Below are 23,081 nucleotides of genomic sequence, written 5' to 3'. Positions count from 1 at the left end.
AGCTGTCGGGACCGGCGGGAGCACACCACGTTATGATTATTATCATTTCACTCATCATTTAAAAAAGATGGATGGAACAGTTATTTAGGATGTTTGTGATTTGCCGACCTTGCTATAGATGCCGTGTTACCGATGATTTTTCTGGGGAGGGGGTGTGGGGGCTTGGCATTGTTCACTCCTTTATTTTCCAACTTCTGGCCTAGGCACCTTCCCCAGCCTGGCTGGGCCCAGGGCCTGTGTTCTGTGTGTGTGTGTGTGGTGTGTGTGTGTGGGGGGTGTGTGTGTGTGTGTGTGGTGTGTGTGTGTGTGTGGTGTGTGTGTGTGTGTGTGGTGTGTGTGTGTTCTGTGTGGGGTGTGTGTGTGGTGTTTGTGTGTGTTCTGTGTGGGGTGTGTGTGTGGTGTTTGTGTGTGTGTGTGTTGTGTGTATGTGTGTGTGGTGTGTGTGTTCTGTGTGTGGTGTGTGTTTATGTGTGTGTGTGGTGTGTGTGTTCTGTGTGTGGTGTGTGTTGCTGTGTGTGTGGTGTGTGTGTATGTGTATGTGGTGTGTGTGTGTGTTCTGTGTGTGTGGTGTATGTGTGTGGTGTGTGTGGTGTGTGTGTGTGGTGTGTGTGGTGTGTGTGTGGTATGTGTGTATGTATGTGTGTTTTGTGTGGGGTGTGTGTGTTTGGTGTGTGTGTGTGTGGTGTGTGGTGTGTGTGGAGAGCGTGTATGTGTGTTCTGTGTGGTGTGTGTGTGGTGTGTGGTGTATGGTGTGTGTGGTGTGTGTGTGTGTATTTTAGGGAGCCCTGTTCCTTGCATATTTTACAGTTACCTCATTTTTTCCCATGTATCTATTTGAGAAAAATGTTAATATATAGAGAAAAAAATGGTTCCTAAAGCTTAAATGTGTGGTTTTCCCATTCTGTTGGATTCACATTGGGTTGTAGCATTGAACATAACTAGTATGTTATATTTTACATATATATGTATACTGACTTGCCAGGTTTCTGTTTGCGACTAAAAGGCTCGGGGGTCACTCCAGGTAAACTGGGCTAACTGGGCTGCACAAAATAACCACACAAGAGACACAAGTACCTTTTTCTTTGGGGTCGCTGTGAGGGCTCCTCTGACCTTAAGGGTCCACAGGAAGAGAGAGATCGCGAGAGCACGCGCTGACCCCTTTTATTCAGGAGAAGCTATTCAAATGAGGCAAGGGGTCAGGTTTCAGGGGCTGAGTCTATCTTCATGATGTCCACTGTCAGCAGGTTGACTGACACCTGGGTATGCCACACCCAAGGGCACAGTAAGAGGAGGGGACACACACAGGCACTTCCATGGAAGATTCTGTCCTAAACAGGGCAAGGGGTTCTATTACAAAGGAACAGGAGAGCGTAGCTCCACCCATGGGGCTGTAGCAAGACACACCTGGGCACGAAAACACAGTCACTCAAACCCTAGAAGAGTAGGGCAGTCTAGCAGCGTGGGTGCCACTTCGCCCAGCAGGGGAGTTAACTCAGTCACCTGTGAGGTTGGTCTCCCACACTGATTGAAATTTTTAACAGATTTGTACTTTTTAAAAACATTTATTTTTAAGGTGTAGTTGGACACAATGCGTTTATTTTATTTATTTATTTATTTTTATGTGGTGCTGAGGATCGAACCCAGAGCCTCGTGTGTGCTAGGCAAGTGCTCTACTTCTGAGCCACAGCCACAGCCCAGATTTGTACTTTTTTAAAAAAATGAAAGTTGCCAGTTCTGCTTGACCAAGTAGTGCCATCATTTTTTTTTTAAATATTGTTTCTGATTTTGGAGGGATGTTCACTAATAAATGTACGGTGTATACCAAACAAACAAATAGCCCCTTTATGGTCATCTCAGAAATGTTGCAAGAGGGCACAGAGTACATATGTGTTGACTCCACCATCTTGTTTGTTTTTCATACTGGGGTTGGACCCAAAGGTGCTTAACCACTAAGCCATCCCCAGTCCTTTTTATTTTTTTATTTAGAGACAGGGTCTCATTAGGTTGCTTACAGCCTAACTAAGTTGCTGAGGCTGGCTTGAAACCTGTGATCCTCCTGCCTCAGCCTCCCAAGCTGCTGGGATTACGGGCATGTGCCACTGTGCCTGGCTGAATCCACCATCTTTGATTCACTTACTTAGACTACTGCGCTCACTGCCGTGGAGCTGGGCTATGGGAGGGCAGGAATGGATGAGGGGAGGCTGGATGAGGCTGCTGCGGCAGTTCCAGGAGAGATGTGCTGGTGCTGGTGCTGCTGCAGAAGTGCAGTGGTGCAGGTGGAAGAAAGCAGATGACCCTGAGAATTGTCCAGGCAGATGCACCATGACTCCCTGAGAACTTGGATGGAGAAGTAGAAGAAAGTAAGGAATTTAGACCAATTCCAACATTCCTGGTTCAATTCACTGGTGCCATTTACCAAGAGAAAAAAGACTTAGAGAGGAACAAGTCTGTGGATGGAGATGAGGAGTAAAGATTGAGTCGCCCAAGTGGAGATTACAAACAGCCGCTGGACATACAACCCTGGAATGAAGGTGAGCCATGAGGGCTAGATTTGGGATTCTCTGGCATCCAGAGTGGTGTTTAAATTCTTGGGAGTAAATGAGATTACTTAGGAGGAGAGGAGAGTATGGCCAGAGAAGAGAAAGTGTTGCCAGGATCCTGTTGAGACATTTAAATATTTATGGATAGAAAATAGGAGGAGGAAAAGCAAGAGAGAGAGGAAAAGCAAGAGAGAGAGTGTGTGTGTTTTTTTTTGTTTGTTTGGTGCTGGAGAGCAAACTCAGGGCCTTCTACCAACTGAGCTACAGCCACAACCCAAGAGAGCGTGTTTTTTTCTTTTTTTAATTTTTTTAATATTTATTTTTTAGTTCTCGGCGGACACAACATCTTTGTTGGTATGTGGTGCTGAGGATCGAACCCGGGGCCACAGACATGCCAGGCGAGCGCGCTACCGCTTGAGCCACATCCCCAGCCCAGAGAGCGTGTTTTTGTTCTCAGTGGTATACAAAAGAGTTTATAGGAAGAGAGGTCAAATGCTACTGACAAGATTAAAACAACAATGGAGAAGGGGCCACATGTGATAGAAACCCCCTGGTTTTCCCTTCTTCTGGGTGATAAGATCCTCTATTTTTAGCTGAGCACATGGTCACACAGATTGAAAATCACAGCGCTCTTAGATGTGGTCACGGGACTAAGTTCAGCCATTGGAAGAAAGCGGAAATGCAATTTCCAGAAGTGTCTGCAAAGGGAAGAGGCATATTCTTCTTGACTCCTCAGGGGTTGATGGGAATGTGATGTAATGCCTGGATTTTGTGTGGCCATTTTTGGATCATGACCTTAGGAATGGCAGCTACCCACGGAAAATCAATACAATAAAAAAGCTCTTGACCTGTGCGAGGCCCTGGGTTCCATCCTCAGCACCACATAAAAATAAATAAATAAGACAAAGGCACTGTATCCAACTACACCTAAAAAATAAATATTAAAAAAGGCTTTTGAGTCCTTGATACCATGGAGTACCATAAAGCTCCAGACAGATTTCACATGAGAGAAAAATTAACTACTCTCTTGTTTTTTGTTACTTTTACTTTGATTTTCTGTAATTAGCAAACTTAATTCTAACCAGTACCCATCATAGGATCTGGCAACAATTCAGAGGCATAACATTTAAGGCATGAACAGCTGTAATAAAAACTAAAAAAAAAAAAAAGCTACCCCTAACACACACACACACACACACACACACACACACACACACACACACACAGAGTACTGGGTATTGAATCCAGTGGTGTTTTACCACTGAGCCACATTCCCAGCCCTTTTGATTTTTTATTTTGAGACAGTGTTTCACTCAGTTGCTTTGGGCCTTGCTAATTTGCTGAGGCTGGCTTTGAACTTGTGAGTCTTCGACCTCAGACTTCACTGGGATTACAGGTGTGCACCACCCCCAACTCTGGACAGCACTTTTCAGTTTACAAAGCACTTTCAAATCCACTTTGTTGTGTGGCATGTGCAGTTTTGCATGTGCATTCTTTTCACATAGGTGAAGAAACTGAGGCACAAAGAAATCACTACCTTGTGTTACCTGATTACTAAGCTGCAGATCTTCTTCAACCTGGACCCCTGACTCTCAGCAGTGCTCGTGAGTGCAGGTGGAGGGCAGGTTGTGAACAGGCTGAGTCTGCCTGATGCTGGGTGGGGGAGTGGAGAGCTGGCCCCCAAGATCCTGGACAGTCCTGAAAGTAAGAAGAAAACCTTTTGGAGGCTGGAGGGTGGCTCAGTGGTTGAGTGCTTGTCTCGCGTGCATGAGCCCTGGGTTCCACTCTCCTGCCCTATGGGAAAGAAGGCAGAAAATATTTTTTGGTGAGAAAATCCATGGTTTCTCATCTTTAAGGTAAAACAGTTTTGTTTCTGCAGGGGTGACGTGGGGCACAGGAGATTGTGGAGAATAAAGGGAAGTAAACATTAGACAGCCACCCCACTGGAGGGGGGGAGAGTGGGCCTGCCCGCTGGCCAGCCAGCCGTCCCGTTTTTAGAAGTAATCGGGAGTCATCAGATGTTCAGCCTGAGTCTGCTGAGTGTCTTGTGACCATAGAAATGCTTTCTTGGTATCAAAGGGATCTGCTTCTCTTTGCAGTTCCCCTCCTCAGAGGCCGGGCTGGGAACAGCGGGGTTTGGCACGGTCCTCTCATCCTGCTTTTCTTCTTCAGTAACTACTTTGGCTGACTTCTTTCCAACTCCTTTCTCGAAATCCCCACCAGTCCTGACGCAGACCCTCCGTGGCTGGTGGATGCCAAGTATCATTTGGAGATGGCTGGGGATGTGCAGATTTCTCACTTGAGCTGCTTATGCAGGGTCTGCACCGTCCTGACAGCAATCGAAGGTGAGGTTCCTTTTAAGAAACTTGCTCAAGGTGACTCAGCCAGCATGTGGAAGCTGGGCTTGAAGACAGCCTCCAGGCTTCTGAGACCCCCCAGTGTTCAGCTCTGGAAAAGTAAGAACCCCCAGAAAATACCATTCTGTCCAGCCCACCCATGGCCCCCTTTAATCTTGCCTGACCCACTCCCGCCCCACCCCTGGAGGCAGATTAAAGCAAGCCTCAGATGCCTGCCCCAGGGAGCCCCGGCCCCTCCCCAGTTATAATCTGCCCACTTGCTCTCTCATCTCCCTGGATCTGGGATTCCTGGCTGTGCTCCCGGGCTTTGATATTTGCTTCTGCTCTCTCTGGTTTGGCAACTCGTCACATTCCCCTTGTGGCTTTATGGGCCTCCAGATTTTGTTCGTTAGCCCTCTGCAGTGTCCCCTCCTCTGATTTTATGTCCACCCATGGCCTTCCATGAGGAACACTCTCTGGTCTGGGGCTCTGCGGAACCCCATGATCAGGCCAGAGATGACAGTGGCGTTGAGGTGGGATTACGGCAAGGGCCACAGGAAGACCTGAGTCCTGCCCAAGGCCCCAGGTACCCCTCCTGTGAGGGAGGAGTACAAAGGAGGGTTAGCAAGGCACTCATCACTGTCTTTCCCCCTAGGACTTGGCCACCACTGCGGAGCTCCAGTCTGGTGCTGGCGTGAATGCTCAGCACCCAGACGAGCTGCTTTCATCCTGGAAACCCTTCCTGAGCCCCTGGGAAGCATCTGGCACTGTTCTAGCTGCGGAGGATGCAGCAGTGAAGACGTCCAAAGTCCCTGCCCTTGAGCTGTAAGTGGGGCAGGGAGGGGGGCAGCCCGTGCCAGAGAGTCACATGTGAAGAGCACTGCTTCTGGCCTCAGAGTGTGCTCCAGACAGCAGCAGGGCACCATCCTGGAACCCACTGGACAGGCAAGCTCTCACCCCGCCCACCCCAGCCTGGTGAAATCCCAGTGTGCGGGCGATTTCTATTTCTATTTCAATGGAGTCTGGTAAGCAGCAGGACTGGAGTTTTTGACCAAGTGCAGAGTAAAGCTCCGTCCCTCAGTCTGAGCTTATCAATCCAGGGTTATTCCCCTTTCTTGGAGATGAGAAGGGGGTTGGGGTAGACACACAGCACTTCCTTCCCTGGGAAAGGTATATATTTGAGCAGAATTATTAAAAAAAAAAACAAAAACTGATTACTTTTCTCTTTACACAAAATACAATAAAGTTGAATACACAAAATTATATTCCAAAGAGACACTTTCTTTTAATTTGATTTGCAATCTTTCCAACTGTCCAAGTTTCAACAAATAAATATCATTCTATACTTTTTGGGGGATGGGAGTTGGGGATGGAACCCAGGGCCTTACACATGCTAGGTAAGCCTCCTTCCACTGAGCCACACCCTCCACCCCAAGTCTATACTTTTATATTGGCTTAGAAACTAAGCCAATATAAATCAGCTGGGTGTGGTGGCATAGGCCTATAATTCCAGCAGCTGGGGAGGCTGAGGCAGAGGGATCTCGAGTTCAAAGCCAGCCTCAGCAACTTACTGAGACCCTAAGCAACTGAGCAAGACCCTACCTCAAAATAAAATATTACAAAGGGTTGGGAATATGGTTCAGTGGGTAAGAACCCTTGGGTTGAATAGTTGGTACCAAAAATAAAACAAAGGAACAAACAAACTACTAAGTCACTGTCAATTGAATTTTTAATGTCTGAATGGAACTATTTTTAAAAAGACTTTTAAAAATATGGACACAATATCTTTATTTAATTTATTTTTTTGTGGGGTGCTGAGGATCGAACCCAGCGCCTCACATGTGCGAGGCAAGCGCTCTACCACTGAGCTATAACCCCAGCCCCTAATCGGAACTTTTATGTATGGAAAATTGATTGAAGTTACTTGTATATTTTCAGTATTTTTTTTCAATTTATTGAAGATATAACTTTTAAGGACTAGTTTTATTAAGTTCAACGTATGTATCTTGTTTCTTTGTTCTTCAAACTAGTATTTTTTTTAAATTTTTTTGGGGGGGACTGGGGATTATACTCAGGGGGCACTCAACCACTGAACCAGTGAGGCTGGCTTTGAACTTTTGATCCTCCTTCCTCAGCCTCCTGAGCCGCTGGGATTACAGAGGTGCGCCATGGTGGCCGGGTCAGGCTAGTGTTTTTATGTTAAATCTCTTTCACTTTTCCTTGATTAAAGCTCAATTCGATCATGAATTCTCTAAACATTTAATATTACAAGCTTGATTAATTAAATTATCTTAGACTGTTTAAACCATAATTGAGCACCTCAAACATTTCACATCTGACATCTAAGGCCGACTTACATCTAACAAAATCTTAGACACTAAGCACTTAATACTAAGAATTTAGAAATTATTCACAAAACATGATCTTAGTTTATAGATTTCACTAGATTTGTTTACATATATGACCATCAAACTTAATCTATCTAAATAATAAATTAACATCATAAGTCTCGTGTCACATGCTTTTATACTTTTCTAGTACTTTAAAAAGCAGATCAAAAAATTTTCCAGTTAATGGTGAATGGTGAATCTTATGTGAATTTTATCTCAACTTAAAAAAAACAACAACAAACAAACAGTAGATACTATACAAATCACCTCCTTCAGTACTGTATTGAAAACCTTAAACCTATCTATACATCTGGGTCATTCATCATCTTTATATTTTATTTAAGCAATCAGCCTAAATTTAAGATTTAGAGGCATGGGGTATAGCTCAGTGGTAGAGCACACTCTTAGTGTGTGTGAGGACCAGTGTTGGATCCCCAGAACCACCCTGCCCCCAAAACAAATTTAGGGTTTAGGAATTTGGTTCCAGATTAGAGTCATAAATTCCAGTTTAGAGAATCACTTGGAGATTGGACACTGAGTATGGGAACAGGGTCTGGGTGTGCCTGCAGTTAAGAGTGGGTTCAGCTTCCACTGGTCAATTTTGCTTGCCACTTCTTTTTGTGTGTGTGTGTGACAGGTATTGAACCCAGGGGTGCTCAGCCACTGAGCCACATCCCAGCCCTTTATATATTTTTATTTTGAGACAGAGTCTTGCTAAGTTGCTGAGGGCCTCACTAAGTTTCTGAGGCCTAGAACTTGCTATTCCCAGCCTCAGCCTCCCAAATCACTGGGATTACAGGTATATACCAGCACACGCAGCCTGCCACTTCTTTTTTAATGCAGCCCAGTTCATCTCTTACCTCTGGGTATCCCTTAAATCTCATTGCAGACTTCAGGTACCAGAAATTCAGAAATTCACAGCTTAATAATTAAACAAAGCTTGGCTATGGCTGGGCACAGTGGCCCACAATAATCCCAGTGATTCAGGAGGCTGAGGCAGGAGGATTGCAAGCTGGAGGCTAGATTGGGCAATTTAGCAAGATCTTGTCTTAAAAAAAAATAAGAAGGGCTGGGGATATAGCCAAGTTGTAAAGAGTCCCTGGGTTCAATCTCTAGTACTGCACAACAAACAAACAAAACACTGTACTTAACTATGGTATTATTATTGTATTTATTTGGAATGTCCCCAGAGGCCTATGCATTAAAGGCTTGTTCCCCAGAGTGGTGGGGTTAGTGCTGTTTAAGAAGTGTGGCCTAATGGGAAGTTTAGGCCTTTGGTAGCAAGCTCTCAGGGGCTTTGTGGGACTCCAGTGTTTCTGCTTTTGAGTCCTGGTCATGTGGTAAACAGGCTTTCTGACACACATTGCCACCATGATGTACCGCTACAGGTCCAGAAGCAATGTGGCCAATTGGTCATAGACTGAAACCTCAAAATGTTGAGGCCAAATAAAACTTTCTTCTTTATAAATTGATTTATCTCAGGTAATTGTTACAGTAATGGAAAACTGATTAACACAGGTATGTATATTATTTGAACAGTGGACATTTTGGGGAACTCAAACATGCCTCTTTTTAGAGTAACCCATCTTTGTTGTCATTACAGACTCAGGATTTTTACAAAATTTTTGTTTTATTTTTGATACTCAGATAGTTTCAGCTTTGCTTTTTCTGTTTTGTTTTTGGCTGTGTCCCTTTTCCTTTTAACACTACCTCAAAAATCTTTAGATTCTCACGTGCTTCTGGCATCAGCTAGCAGATTTACTTTGATTTTTTTTGTGCTAAGAAATGGAATCAGCTGCTCTCCAAAGAGACCTTGTATCTTTAAGTGGTGAATGCTATTAGGGACCAATATCTGGGCACTTGTCATGGGAATCACGTTATCCACATGAGAACCAAAGGCAGGGATCACCACTTCTAGTCTAATCTTGGGAGAAAGCTGGGAAATGAGTTTGCATTGTTGTGTGTGATTTGATTCCAGCTCTAGTAAGTCCTTTTTGTTGTTGTTGTTGTTTAATATTTTTTTTTGTCATTGTAGATGGACAGCATGCTTTCGTTTCATTTTATTTATTTACTTATTTTTAGTTGTAGATGGATACTATATCTTTATTGATTTATTTATTTTTATGCAGTGCTGAGGATCGAACCCAGGGCCTCACACATGCTAGACAAGTAATCTACCACTGAGCTACAGCCCCAGCCCCTCTATTAAGTCCTCTGAAATATTATCCTGCCTTAGGAATTTTTCATTTTGTGTTCATTTTTTCATAGTATGTATGGCAGAGAAAAAGGAGAGAACCCCATTTCCATCAGCTTCCACCCCAAGTCTGCCCCTTGTTTTGCAGTGCTGGGATCAAACTCAGACCCTTGCAGATCCCAGACAAGGGGTCTACCACTGAGCTACAGCCCCAGCCTCTGTACATTTTAGTGACAATATTAATGAACTTTTCTATGACATAAAAAGATAGATATTCACTTAGATCCCAGACTCCCTGGCCAGGGCTGCACTTTTGAATCTTTTTATGTCTTATCCACCATCATCCTCTGGTCATTTTATTGACAGTCACACAATTTCATTTCACCCCACTCTGTTGAATTCACCAGGCTTTGATTCCAATTTCAAAGTGTCAGCGTTGGCTGGCTCCCCTCTCCAGGAGCAATCTCCGTTTTCAGACTCTCCTCCGTATCTCAGACTGGAGATTGGAGCTGTCATTTCATTTCTTGCTGTTATCTTCAGGATTCCTCTCAGACGGTCCCTGTGTATGCACTTTAAACATCTGCTCCTTAAAAAAGCCAGGTTTTGGAGGGCATAGAATCAATACATAGCTAACAAAACTAACCTATTTAATGCACTTTTTTTTTTATAAGCAAGCAGGTTTCTTTTTCATAGTATGTATGGCACAGAAAAGGAGAGAACCCAATTTCCATCAACTTCTTCCCCAGCCCAAGCCCTTCTCCTGTCACTGTACCATCCTGTACTAAGTCCTAGTCCTCAAGTGCTCAGTACTTCCTTGCCCTGACCCAGTTCTCACTCTCTCTGGATTCCTTCCTTGCCCACTATACTGCCTATGGCAACTGGCAAACACCCCTATCTCCTCTTTCTTATCTTGGAGGATGAACCCTAAGAGGCTCCCACCTCTGCCTAGTGTCCTCCCCTGGAGTGTGTGCGCCTGTGTCTCTGGAACTTGCTGTTTTGTTTTTGTTTTTTGAGACAGATTATTACTAAACTTCCCAGGCTGGTCTTGAGCTCCTGGGCTCAAGAAATCCCCTTGAATACCGGTTGAGGTGGTGTAATCCTATAATCTCAGCAGCTCAGGAGGCTGAGGCAGGAGGATCACAAGTTCAAAGCCAACCTCAGCAACTGAGCAAATTCCTGAGGAACTCAACGAGACCCTGTCTCTAAATAATAAAAAAGGGATGGGGATGTGGCTCAGTGGTTGAGTGCCCCTGAGTTCAATCCTGGTACCAAACAAACAAAAAAATCCTCTTGACTCAGCCTCCCTAGTGCTGGAACTACAGGCAAGCTCCACGATGTCTGGTTAGACACCTGCTTCTACTAATTGAATATGGCAAAAGTAGTGGGATGTGTCCCCTATGATTATGTTACATGAGACCCTGCTTGTCATTAGGGTCATTCTAGAGACTCTTTGCTGGCTTGGTAAAATAAGAGGCAACCTGGAGAAGCCCACGTGCCTAAGCAAGGGCAGCCTCCAGGAGGCTGCCAGCAAGAAGCCAGGACCCTCCAGCATCCAACCTGTAAGCAATGAATCCTGCTGCTGCCCGAGTGGGCTCAGAAATGGAGTCCTTCTAGTGAAGCTTCTAGGTGGAAGAATGGTCAGTACCTTGACTACAACTTTGTAAGAGCCTGAGCAGATGTCCCAGGTAGGCCAGGATGGCACTGACTCACAGAGACTATGAGACATTAAATAAGTATGGTTTTGAGTTGTGAATTTGTTATGTGACAATAGGTAAGCAATAAACCTACAGACACTATATTCTTTCAAGCTCTCCCATGGGAGTGTGGTTTTCCTCCATGTCATAGCTTAAAAATGGCAGGTAGAGTCATTGTCCTCCTTACTTCCCATTGCCCTCAGACGACCATTTGTCCCAGTGTCTATCATGTGGCCATGACACCCTCTCCCCTTCCCAAGAGCCTCTGTTAGGACTGAAGTCCTGGAGTTTTGCTCTTCAAACATTTCTTCTTCTTTTTAAAAAAATATTTATTTATTTTTTGTTTTAGGTGGATACAGTATCTTTATTTTTTTTTTATTTCTTACATACATGACAACAGTGGAATTCATTACAATCCTAATTATCCATTCACAGCACAATTTTTCGTAACTCTGTATATAAAGTATGTTCACACCAAATTATGCCATTATACATGAGCTCTCTTATTATTATTATTTTTTTGCATTACAATTCTTAATACACCTTTATACCACAATTGTTTTTATGTGGTGCTGAGGATCGAACCCAGTGCCTCATGCATGTTAAGTGAATGCTCTACCACTGAGCCACAACCCCAACTTCTTTTCAAACATTTCTGTAGCTGTGTCTCATCCTTTTCTATATCTGTGCACAGCTGTGGATCTAGGCAAATTCAGCGCTGGATTGGGAGAACTTTCCAACAGTCCAACTGAACTCCCCAAACACCATGTCTACTGTCTGGAAACCGTCCACTTCCACAGTCACAGTTTGGTCTTTAACATTATTGGAAATTCTTCTGCTCCCAAACCATCAAGTCAAACCCCTCCCTTCTCTGACTGCCACCTCCTTTCCCCGCAGTTGGTTTGTTCCACTGCTGTTATTGCAACAGTCCCTGCCCCCAGCCCCCTGCATCAGCACCTCTGGTTTGGGGGTCTCCACACCATCGATTCTCTTGTTTACTTCCTTCTCTTCTTGTTGAGCTTAGATTCTATGTCTATAACAGTCTTGGTAATACCCTAACCTTGACCTTTTGCCATTGTGTTATACCATCCAACAAATCCCAACTGCAGCTGGCCCCAGCCATCCACTGTCACTCTGCACCGAGGCAGCCTGGGAAAGTCGCACAATGGAGAATATTGGTTCCACATAACATTCAGAGACTAGGTTTAGATGGGCCCTCGGTATGTCTAGGAAGCCCTGTTAAGTGTCTACAATTAACTCCGTCTCCCTGAGTCAGTCTCGAATCTCTGACAATTTCCTCAAATCTCTGGCCCTTCCTTCACATCCCTACCTGTAGCAGGTGACCTTGTCTCTCATTCTCTCTTTTTTATAAGGAAAATAGAAGCCATCAAATGAAAATTTCCACCTTGGACATATCAGTTCTCCTATGTTTGCTCCAGTGTTTTTCTTCTTTCCCTTCCTGTTGCAATCAATGCAGGTGGTCTCTGTTTTTAGCCTTAGCCAAATATCTAAGCTCACACTGAATTCCATTCCTTCCCACCCTCCATAGAAAATTTTGCTATTTGTGATCTCTTACCTTTCCATATATCAACTCTCCCTCCTGAATGGCTCTTCCCCCTAAGCTTTTGAATATATATATTTCTTTTTTTCTCTGTCTTGTTTCCTCTTTCTATTCTTTCCCGAACTCCAATTACTCATGCACTAGACATTTTGATATTGTCCTAAAGGTCCTCAGGCACTTTTCTCCCTTTTTCCTTCTAATCTTCTCTCTCTTTCAAATTGAGGGATGTCTGCTCATCTCTCTTCAAGTTCATTTACTCTTTACACTAAATCTTCAGTGAATGGCCATTAAGTTCATCCAGTAAATTTAAAAAAATATTTATTTTTTAATTGTAGGCGGCACACAATTTCTGAATTTCATTTTTATGTAGAGCTGAGGATTGAACCCAGTGCTTCACAGTGCCTCACATGTGCTAGGTGACTGCTGTTATCACTGACCCACAACCCCAGCTCTTAAATTTTTTATTCTAGTTATTTTAATTCTAAATTTTCCATTTCTCTCTCTCTCTTTCTTCCCCTGTTTTTCCTCTGTGGTTTCCTATCTGTTCATTCTTTACAGATGTATTTTTCTGTCTATCCTGGAGCTATAATAGCTTCTTGTAAATCCTTGTCAGTTATTTCCAACATTTGAAGTGTCTTGGAATTGGCCTTTATTGTTTGTCTTTCCCTTGAGAATGGTCACATTTTTCTGGTTCTTTGCATGCTAAGAAATTTGGGATCACATATTGACTATTTGGAGGTTTGGTGAGAAGACTCTAGATTTTATTTATTTATTTACTATCAGGGATTGAACCGAGGGGCTTTTTACCACAGAACCACAATCCAGTCCTTTTTATTTTTGCTTTTGAGCCAGGCCTAAGTTGCCAAGGATCTCGCTAAGATACTGAGGCTGGCCTGAACTTGAGATCGTCCTGCCTCAGCTTCCTAGTTGCTGGAATTACAGTTTTGCACCACCTTGCCTGGCTCTGGATTTTATTTTATTCCTCCAAAAGTGTTGTATTTTTTTCTTTTCGCAGCAATTAACTTGGTTAAATTCAAACTGCAGACCCGGTATTACCTGTAGTGGGCCTCAGTTTTGGGCTGCCTCTGGTTTTCCCTGCACACGTGTGGGACAGGCATCTGTCAGAGACGCAGGCAGAGAATGCTGGGTTCCTCTTTGCTGGCTTTTTCCTTTCCAGGATTTATCTCTCATTCTTTGGTAACCTTGGTTGGTCTGGGCTCCACCCTCTGGTCCTAAACAGTAGCTTTCTGCTGGAATTCCAGCTATTGTGTTCCAGGACTCCAGCCAACACAGGGAAAATCCACAAAGATGTGAACCCACCTTCCTCCAGGTGCTTCTTTCACACTATGAATCCTGCCCCAAATTTGCCTTGCTGGGCTCACTCTCCAGGGTCCTGAGGTGGGTTTCTTGTTTGTTACTTTTGTGTTTTGCCCAGAGTTTGTAGACATTTTCTGTGGGAGAGTTGATTGGTTAGTAACTGATTCTTCCATACTAGAATTGAACTTCTTCTTATGAGGCTTTATTTATTTATTAATAAATGTTGATAGTGTGTATGTGGGTCGGGGGAGCGGGTACTGGGGATTGAACCCAGGGTCACTTTACTACTGAGCTACAACCTCAGCCCTTTTAAAAATTTATTTTGAGACACAATCTCACTAAGTTGCTGAGTCTGGCCTCGAACTGGTGATCCTCTTGCCTCAGCCTCCTGAGCTGCTGAGATTACAGGGATGCCCCATGGTACCAGGTCCCATAAGGTTTTTATTTTTTTTCTTTAAAATTTATTTTAGTTGTCTACGGATCTTTGTTTATTTTTTTTTTTATATGTGGTGCTGAGAATCGAACCCAGTGTCTCACACATGACAAGCAAGCACTGTACCAGTGAGCCACAACCCCAGCAACCTCATAAGGTTTTAACAGGCTCAATTTTCTCCATTTAAATTCCCTGAACCGTCTCTTGTTCTACACTCTCCTTTAGTTATCTATTGTATGTGCTTTCCACCTATGGCCAATTTTATTCCCCTCCCTTACTTTTTTTTTAAACTTGGTTTTTTTTTTTTTGTAGTTGTAGATGGACAGAATGTCTTTATTTTATTTATTTTATTTTGATGTGGTGCTGAGGATCGAACCCAGCGCCTCCAAACGTGCTAGGAAAGCACTCTGTCACTGAGCTACAGCCCCAACCCCCTTCCTTTCTTTTTTGAGACGTTCTCACTATGTTGCTCAGCCTCAGCCTCCCAGGTATCTGGGATTATAGGCCTGTGCCATCATGCAGGGCTTAGCCAATTTTCTTCAAAGAATTGTCTCATCATCTCCATTTCTCAGGTGGAGTAACTTTTCCAACTCTTTCCAGGATCACTTCTGCCTCATCATATCAAAGAAACGATTCTTGCCAAAATCCTTACTGACCTTCAATTTACTGTATCAGGCAGACACTTATTAGCTCTCATGTTCCTTGAACTCACCATTGTCCTCTTAAAATCTAGTCCTCTGTCACTGTTTCCTATCTCAGAGAATGACCCCACCAGCTGTCTTCTTATTCTGACCAGAAACCTTAGTCATTCTTGACATCTCTTTTCCCTAGTCTTCTTTTACATATATATTGCTGATATATGTAAATTTCACCTTTAAAATCTCTCAGGTCTGTTCAGAAGGCTCCTTCTTCACCATGGTCAATCTGATGTCATCTCATGCCTAGTTTACTGCTAAAGTCTCCTATATTTAATTTTTAACCCCTGACTCCTCAGATTTGTTCTCTACACTATAGCCAGAGCCATAGGTTCAGAATGTGAATCTGATCATGTCACTTTTGTACTTGAAATACTTCACTGATTTCTTGTTTTAGGATATATATATATAAATCCTTAGCCTGGAATACTCAATTGCCTATGGGATTCTTTGTCCCAAGATGCTCCCCCACAACTCCTGTGGTCCAGAGGCAAGTTCTGTGCTGTGGCAAGTTCAAGTTTGAGTTTCCTGCTTTTTTTAACTGGTCAGTCATTTAATACGTGGTTTTGATTCACAGGGCAGAATCTACAGTGTGATGTAAACCATGGAATTGCCCTTGATAAGTATATAGGAATATTCTTAGATCAATAAGAAAGTTGATACCCATATAGCTGATTTGGTTATTACGGTTACATTTATTGATTCCAACCAACCATGCAAATTCCTCAGTTGCTACCCACATGTTCAGATAGCGGGTATGTGTCCACGCATGTGCGTGCACACACACACAGATACTCAAATAGTTACCATGTGTTTTTGCATAGGTGGAGGAATGTCAATGGCTTTGCCTTAGCTGAAGGCTTTCTTCAGGGGTGTTCTGCTTTCCTTGGCCTCTGTATTTTCTGTTTGATTTCACAATGTGCATCTCTGTCTTTACAGAATACATGCTGATCACCAGCAATCCCAGACATTGAATCTGCATTTCTTCAGACAGTTCTGACCAAGACCTTGCAAAACCTAGGAAGCTTCAAGCCCCACTTTAGAGGTGTTTGCTTTCTGAAGGCACCAGCTCATCTTGGGTCACACACATGTGCACCTGCATACACCCACTCATAGAATTGCTGGTATTCATTATGCTCAATGCTTTTGATCAGTCTTTCTTTATGTTTTACACTTGCAAAATTGGACCCAGGCCACCTCACCCCAACAACACATCTGAAGATAGCCAGGAGTTTGCAGGCTCCAACTTGAAAAGATACTCCTCTCAGTTCAGGGCTTGGCAAATTGTGATCTGATTGTTTTTTTTTTTGTAAATAAAGTTTTATTGGAACACAGTCATGCTTATTCATATTTGTATTGCTATGGCTGCCTTTGTGCTCCCATGGCAGAGTTGAGTAGTTGAGTCAGAGAGTGTATAGCTATGAAGTCTGAAATATTCATTATTTGATCTTATTTTTTATTTTTATTTATTTATTTTTGTGGTGCTAAGGATTGAAACCAGGGACATACTACCTCAGAACTACATTTCCAGGCTTTTAAGTTTTATTTTGAGATAGGGTCATGCTACGTTGCTCAGGCTGGCCTCAATTTTGCCATCCTCCTGTCTCAGTCTTCCAAGTAGCTGTATTATAGGCATGTGCTACTATACCTGGCTAATATGTGTCCTTTTACTGACAAAGTTTGCCTGCCTTTGATTTAGTCCATACTTTATAGCAAGTCAATAACAAGGTAGAGTTACTACGTTTAGAAGCTAAAAATAGTAACACTGGGCTGGGGGTGTAACTTAGTAGAGCACTTGCTTAGCATATATGAGGCCTGGGGTCCATCCCCTGCAACACCCACACACAGAGCAGATTCACTGTACATTTAATGGATGGTTTATATGTTTTCTTGTCTGTTTTAATGTCATGTTTTTATAGATGCAGAAACTGTTCCTTCTTTACTGGTAGACATGGGAATAGAACTCCTGTTACATTCTGCTTCTCTACCTACCTTTGCCTCTTTCCTAAGTCACTCTTGGTGGAAGATACCACTAATGTAACTTTGCACATCACTAAACATGGAATAGAGTAGCAGTTATGTGTGCAGGCCAAACACTCTGGAATAATAGCTTAGCTATCTAGTGCCTAAATAACCTAAGAAAAATTACCTCGTCCTGAGCCTCAATCTCCTCATCTGTATAATGAATGAAGACTGTACCTACCTGGTGGAGTGTGAGGATCAACGAATTAAAGCATGACATGCTTAGGACCATGCCTGGCACATAAGTACTTGGTAGATGTTAGCTGTTGCTCTCTGGTTTGCACGTCAACTGGAAATCTGTGGCGGAAAGTGAAGCATTCCCTGAAACCCAGGCTTCTGCAGTTCCAATTCTTCTCACTAGGTGTCACCATTCAGCAGCCACTGTCACCGAAGCTTCACAGGGTGCTGGCTGAAAATTTACTTTTTGCTTTTTATCATTTTTGATTTGATTTGGTGATTTCAAGGGGATAAACTGACACACTATCTTTCAAAATCCTTGGGGATCCAGAAATGCCAGCAGAGTTTCTGGCATTCAAGGCTGGAAGGAGCCCTTTGGAGTTTTGCCTGTGGTCATAGTTAAAGTGGCATATAATTTATTGTCCAAACCAGTATATTCTGAAAGTGAAAAGGGCACTGTTAATAACTATACCAGGACAAGAGGAGTAAATGGGTTGTGGCTCAAGAACCTGGATATAGTCACCTTACCCATATCTAATCTAATCTATGGTTATCCCTCAGAATTTTTTTAGGATCTGAAAAATGGAAACTCAGCAACATTTTTCAGAAGCCTGACCCAGTAAATTGTGATCTTGTGCTTTTGGGAATTCTTTCTCTAAAAGTGTCTTGTTTCATTGGCAGGTTTATTTGAGTTTTGTCCACAGTGGATTTGAATAGCATATGTCTGCCTCATAGACTATAAGTCACCTTGGCCTCTTTATTCTGAACAATCTCTTGTCCTTTATAGCTCTTTTTTCCTCAGGTTTACCCTGCAGGTACTGAATCTTCCATGTCTGGGTAATTGCTCTTGGAGAATCTTCTAAGGATCCTTTCACTTCTTAAGACTCCATCATTCTATCATTTCAGATTTGTTTATCTTCCTGTAAAGGGCAGAAGGATTTTTTGGAGTACTCACTTGGCATCAAGTATTGTGCTGTTGCGTTCATCATCTTGGTCAGCCCATCAACCCTGCAGGTGTTCTATTATTATGCCCCATTTCAGAGGTGAGGAGACTGAGGCCCAGTGCAGTCACAGCCTGTTACTGTAAGAGGCAGAGCCAGGATTTGGACAGCTGTCTGTTTTTACAGACCCATGTTTGCTCCCTCACCAGGCTGCCTCCACTGTTTTTACAGTTTGATCACTCACTGGTAGACATCAGTATCAAGTCTTCTGCCTGAGCCAGTTTCCTCTTTTGGAAGGTGGGCAGAGTTGGCAATGTGGGGTTAGCCTGGCAAGGTTTTATGCATATGGGGTGTCAAGCAAAGTTTTTTTTTTTTTTTTTAAAAAGAAGTAGAATATTTCTTTTGGTGGAAAAGGGGAATCAGAAGTGGACAGATGATGGGTTAAGTCTAATAGTCAAAAACAAGACTGTTGTGGAGGGAAGCTCAGTAGATGAGTGGAAACTGCCAGTATAATTAGGAGAAAGCAAAGGGGGTCCCTTGAGATTATAGCCAGGTTTTTAAAGGTTTGTCTCAAGTAGACTGGTGGTCAATGCCTGTAGTCTCTACTTGGGAAGCTGTGATGGGAGGATCACTTGAGCACAGGAGCTCAAGACCAGGCTGGAAAACATAGCAAGATCTCGTATCTCAAATAAATAAATAAATAAATAAATAAGTCTCAAATCACACTCATGCAAGTGGAAGCACAAATTAGATTGTCAATGACAACAATGATGAAAGATGACGGTTTTAGTGGTCACTTTGGTGCAAATTTAGGCCTCTGGCTTCAGGAATGCAGGCCTGGGAAAGCCAATAGGAAGCGCGAGGCCCGAGATGTCAAACTTGAGTTTCTCCAGCTTCACTCCGGCCCCTCCCGGCCCACGGTGCCCTTTACCAACACTTGGAGGCCTCTAGCTCCTGGGGAGGCAGCGGCTCCTCCAACAGGGTATCTCGGGGCAGTATCTAATACACACCCGCGTTGTCAGCACCTCAAATAGTGCGCCCGAAATACCAGGGGAAGATTTCTTCGGTGTGGGGTGGGGGTGGTGAGGCCAGACAGACTGGCACGAGCGGGAAAGCTGAGCCCCTAGCCCAGGCGGCCTCGGGGTGTTGTGTGGGCGCCGAGCCCAGGAGCGCCACCTAGCAGGCCTTGCCCTCCCTCTCCCCAACCCGGGCCAGGGCGCGGCCAGGCCCGATCCGGGCAGGGGGAGGCGCCGTAGTAACACCTCGGGGGAGCCGCCGGTCGGGGAATCCGGGCGGCGGGGTGCGGAGGGAGTTTTCCGGAGCCCGCAGAGGGAGGCGCTCCTGGCCGGGCCTGGCCTCCTTCCAGCTCTAAGGCTGGGGACCTGGACGCGGTGGTGGAGGAGCGGGCTCCGGTGGCCGCTCTCGACTCGGCGCTTTCCGGGGCGCCCTCCGCCTGGCCCTAGCGGCGGCTCCGGGCTAGCGCGGCGCACTCTTCCCACGGCGCTCTCCGGCCCTCGGCTGGCCCCGCCCCGCCCCGCCCCGCCCGCGGCCTCGGCGTTCCCGGGAAGGCCCCGCCCCCGCTCCGGCCCCGCCCCCCGTTTCCGCTGGCGGCGGCGGCGGTGGTGCGGGAGCGCGAGCCGAGCCGGGAGCCACATTCCGGCGAGCGCGGTGAGTGCGGCCGGGCGGCGGGCGGCTGCGCGAGGCTCTCGAGGCGCAAAGTCGCGGGGGCTCGGGTTGGTGCCCGGCTGGACAGGCCAGCCTCCCACCCGGTCCCGAGAGGGGGGACGCGGCTGGGGGCGTCCCGAGGAGGCGGTACTCTGGGGAGGCGGTGTGGGCAGGGCGACAGTGGGGCGAGAGGAGGAGGAATGGGGCAGGCGCCGCGAGAGGGGGGCGGGAAGGTGCGTGCGGAGCCCAGTCACTCAGCCGACAGGAGTCTGCCTAGGGAGAGGCTCGGAGGAAGACCTTCGGGAATGGGGTTGCAGGAGAGTGGACAACGGAAGCCCAGGGGAAGGGATGGGAGGTTCGTAGGATGCAGCAGAAAGGGACACCCTCGGAGCTGTCAAGGGTCCAGTAGACTGGCTTGACAGTTCATACAGGGCGCATAGAGAGGGCCAGGACCTTTTGGGCAGGTTGGGATACTGCCTGCAGCTTCCTGGGTACCCCCAATCACTCCTTGGGCCACTGCTGGCAGATCGGTTCTCAGAGTGACAGGGCTTTGGCACGTCCCTAAGTCCGAGATGCAGCCCATCTGTGCACTCAAGTTTGGGACTTTTAAAAACTTTCTTGTGGTTAAAAAAAAAAAAAGTCCAAATAAGCCACTAGCTTATGAGACCAGTATTTGTAGTTGTGCATGTTGGAACTAGAATTTGGGATCTCTGTCTTTAATGTGTTGCTCTATTTTTTCCTGCATCTTTCCCGGAATGTCTATAGCATCTAGGGAAGTTGACAGTCTTGGGGTAATATGGGATCTCCTGGGTATCCCGACATTTCCTCCTCATCCTCCTCTAAAGTGGGAAAAGAAAGCAGCAGCTTTCTAGGCTCTGTTCCGGGAACCAAATTTCTTGATTTGTTGTGACAGTGCCTTTCTGACCTGCAGCTGTCCCCTTCACTGGGGCAACTCAGGCATTTCCTCCTCCAGGAAGCTTTCCTGGATTAGTGGAGACTAGGGACTCATGCTCTGACCCATGTGTACCTGACACTTCCCTTTTCTTTACTAAAAATAGCCGGAGTGAAGGTTTTGTATGTATATTTTTGCTATAAAGATGTGCAGTCAGCCTGCCATCATGATGAATGGGGAGGGGAGGAGAGGGATTATGGATAATTTCAAACAATGGACTGGACAAATCATTTATATTTAGCTGAGGAATGCAGCCAGAGAGGCAGACAATCACCCCAGCTTCCTACCCTCAGCCTGGTCCCAGCATGGCTGATATAACTGGGCTGTATGTAGGTTGAATGTAAGAGCGGGAAGAGGATCCGGGGGCACAGAACCTGAGGTATAATTCAGTTCTTCTCTCACTCGTGGAAGACCTGCTAATGCACAAGGCCATGAACTGTTGAAAGTGTTCCAGAATGGATGGGGTTTTTGTTTGTTTGACTTATCAGGTTTTAATCTTCTGGTAGGGCTCTTTAAATCTGTGAACAGAGATTTCATATTAATAAGAATAATGAGTGTTTATAAAGTCATTTATAGTTGGCCAGTATATTCACTGCACATTAGCTGTATTTAATTTTATTTGATTCATACATATCCTTGTGAAGTATGTTATTTTAGTTGCCTTCTCATAGGTTATAAAAATGAGGCGTAGAGGGAATAAACTTTTCTAAGGTCAAAAAACTCATTAAGAGAGAAGCAAAACTTGAACTCATGGCTTCTGACCCCTCATGCCATGCGCCTCTCTTTCCTACCTCTGTATTGAGCCTTGTCTTAGCTCTATTTGTGCAACCTTGGGCAGTCTACCTCCCCTTTCCAACTCTTTGATTTAGAGGGATATTGAATTAAAATGTTTCTAGGGTCTCTTCCAGCATCACATAATTAATAGTATGTTATCAGCAGCCAGACAAATAATTAAATGTGTTTTATTTACATTAGGCTTTTAATTATGGCAGAAAACACAACGTAAAATGTACCATCTTAACCTTTTTTTTTTTTTTAAATTTTGAGACAAGTTCTCATTAAGTTGCTTAGGGCCTTGCTGTTGCTGAGGCTGATCTTGAACTTGTGATCCTCCTGCCTCAGCTTTGCAAGTTACTGGGAGTATAGGCCTGTGCCACCACACTCAGCCCATCTTAACCTTTTTTTAAGGGCTCTAACGTACAACAGTTCAGTAGCATTGAGAACACACGTAAAGCCGGGTGGGTGGAGCAAAAACCAAGGCGCTAAACATCTGAGTGAGACCCTGTCTCTAAATAAAATACAAAATAGGGCCGAGAGTGTGCCTCAGTGGTCGAGTTCCCTTGAGTTCAATCCCCGGTACCCTCCCCCCAAAAAGAACACACATTATTGCACAACAGATCTCCAGAACTTTTCATCTTGCAAAACTGAAACTCTGTCCATTAAAAAACAATTCCCTGTTTCCCACTCCTCCGAGGTCCTGGCAACCACCATTCTGTGTTCAGTGTGGTGTGCTTATTAAGATTCCACTGTGTGCTTAATATGTGCTGCCCTTAAGTGATTAATAAAGGGAGTTGTAGAGAGGCAGCCGCATCAATGAGTAGCCCTTGGGCCCAAGCTAACTGACAGGAGTACCCTCCTGCATCTCTGGCTCTGTAACCTCCACGCTAGGACTATGAAGCAAATGAGTGAGTGGGTAAGGCCTTCGGCATGGGCTATCACCTCTTTTGGTCTCAGCTTCCAGCTTACAAACTAAGGATAACAATACCAAGTTCTCAGGACTGTGGGAAGGAGCAATGAGATAATGTATGTGAAGCATGTAGCTTAGGGCCTCATACACAGCAGGTGTGCAGTAAATGGAGGCTGTTATTTATAACCTAACTGGGGAGACTCGACTAATATGCTTGGAACAAGAGAGGACAAGACTTCTTTTCTTTTCCCATTGAGCCCCAGGCTTGCTGTGGTCGTCATCCCCACTGACTAAGGGGGAATGGATCTGGTCCAGATGCCTTAGCCCGGCAGTCAGCATCCTTCTCCTCTAGCCCCAGCCTGCCTATCTAGCTCCTCTCCCACTCTTCTCCCTCTAGGAAACCCTTGGGTCTAGCCAGACTGATCTCCCAAACATGCTTTGTTCTTTCCTTTTTGTTCTTTAGTCCATACTCTTCAC

The 23,081-nt window shown here is 44.8% G+C and overlaps 1 protein-coding gene and 1 long non-coding RNA gene across 3 annotated transcripts in view; both read left to right on the top strand.

Annotated features, from left to right (window-relative positions):
- The first annotated feature begins 4,620 nt into the window (after window positions 1-4,620).
- Window positions 4,621-16,485, top strand: LOC110598964 (uncharacterized). Its single transcript, XR_002484875.3, has 3 exons — window positions 4,621-4,885; window positions 5,532-5,701; window positions 16,100-16,485. It is a non-coding gene; the product is annotated as an uncharacterized LOC110598964 (long non-coding RNA).
- A 3,463-nt stretch (window positions 16,486-19,948) lies between these two features.
- Window positions 19,949-23,081, top strand: part of Tspan9 (tetraspanin 9) — a 196,100-nt gene continuing 192,967 nt past the window's right edge. Inside the window, exon 1 of one of the 2 annotated variants that reach the window (XM_078015397.1) lies at window positions 19,949-19,968. The gene's annotated coding sequence lies outside the window, so the exon portion shown is untranslated. The remainder of the gene's footprint in view (window positions 19,969-23,081) is intronic. The other variant, XM_078015398.1, reaches the window with a different exon arrangement.

Source organism: Ictidomys tridecemlineatus, chromosome 6, assembly GCF_052094955.1.
Source record: "Ictidomys tridecemlineatus isolate mIctTri1 chromosome 6, mIctTri1.hap1, whole genome shotgun sequence".
NCBI lineage: Eukaryota > Metazoa > Chordata > Mammalia > Rodentia > Sciuridae > Ictidomys > Ictidomys tridecemlineatus.
This window is presented reverse-complemented; position numbering and strand designations above follow the sequence as displayed.